Genomic DNA, 1,028 nt, shown 5'->3' with positions numbered 1-1,028 from the left:
CCACTCACCCAACATCTGTAACCATTTATTCCTCCTCTTATTACTATGGATGAGCTGTTTGTTCTCCTTGTTAAAGCTTAAATTTTGTGCATTCTTATAGCATTTATTTAAAAAAACGTGTTTTGTTGATTTTCCATTCTCTTTTTTGGCAAGGATCACTTTTATCAGCATGAAAATAAACTTATTTTTTTCATTTGAAAAAGAAACTCTCATCTCTTTGTCCCATTTTTCAAAAGAGAGGAAGGATGGAAAGAAGGGAGGAAGGAAAGAAGGAAGGGAGGGAGGGAGGGAGGGAGGAAGGGAAGGATGGAGGAAGGAGGGAAGGAAAGAAGGAAGAAAGGAAGGAAGGAATGAAATGCCAGGAGTATTAATGCAAACTTGATGTGTCCACATCAATCATGTTTTTGTTGTCTACCACTTTATTGAAAATAAATTTGCCAAGATCACAGTTGACCTTCACAGTGGTAAGTCCAAACTGAGTTCTTCATTGCCCATTTCAAAAAGCTGTCAGGAGCACTTGCTAGAAATGAAGTTTCGATGTGGCTTCCAAGACCTCATTCTTTCTTGGGCTTCCCTCTGACTCTGTCTCTAGCTGTTCCTTTTATGTTTTCTTTGCAGGTTCCTCTTGATCCCTAAACCTGAACATATCTCAGTTTCTGCTTTATGGCTTTAAAAACCATTTATACACAGATGACACTCAGATTTTATCTCTAACCCCTGCCTCTGCTCCAAACACTAAGATCTTATGCCCAGTGCTTATGAAAATTTCAGTTTGTCTCATAAACATTACAAAAAATAATACATTAAAATACAACATTTTATCTTCTCTCCAACTATGCTCAAATAACACATTCTCATTTCTCAGGCACACTCCTTCTGCTCATACAATGCTACCAACCTGTCGGCAGATCCTGCCAGTTTTGTCTTCAGAACCCATTCCAAATGTGTCTACCTCCCCTCCTATCAGTCTTAGTCCTGTGCACAGAATACTGAAGTAGCCCCAATCTGGTCTTATCCTTCTTCAAACA

Source organism: Mesocricetus auratus, unplaced genomic scaffold (genome assembly GCF_017639785.1).
Source record: "Mesocricetus auratus isolate SY011 unplaced genomic scaffold, BCM_Maur_2.0 Super-Scaffold_15014, whole genome shotgun sequence".
In the NCBI taxonomy this organism is placed as follows: domain Eukaryota; kingdom Metazoa; phylum Chordata; class Mammalia; order Rodentia; family Cricetidae; genus Mesocricetus; species Mesocricetus auratus.
This window is presented reverse-complemented; position numbering follows the sequence as displayed.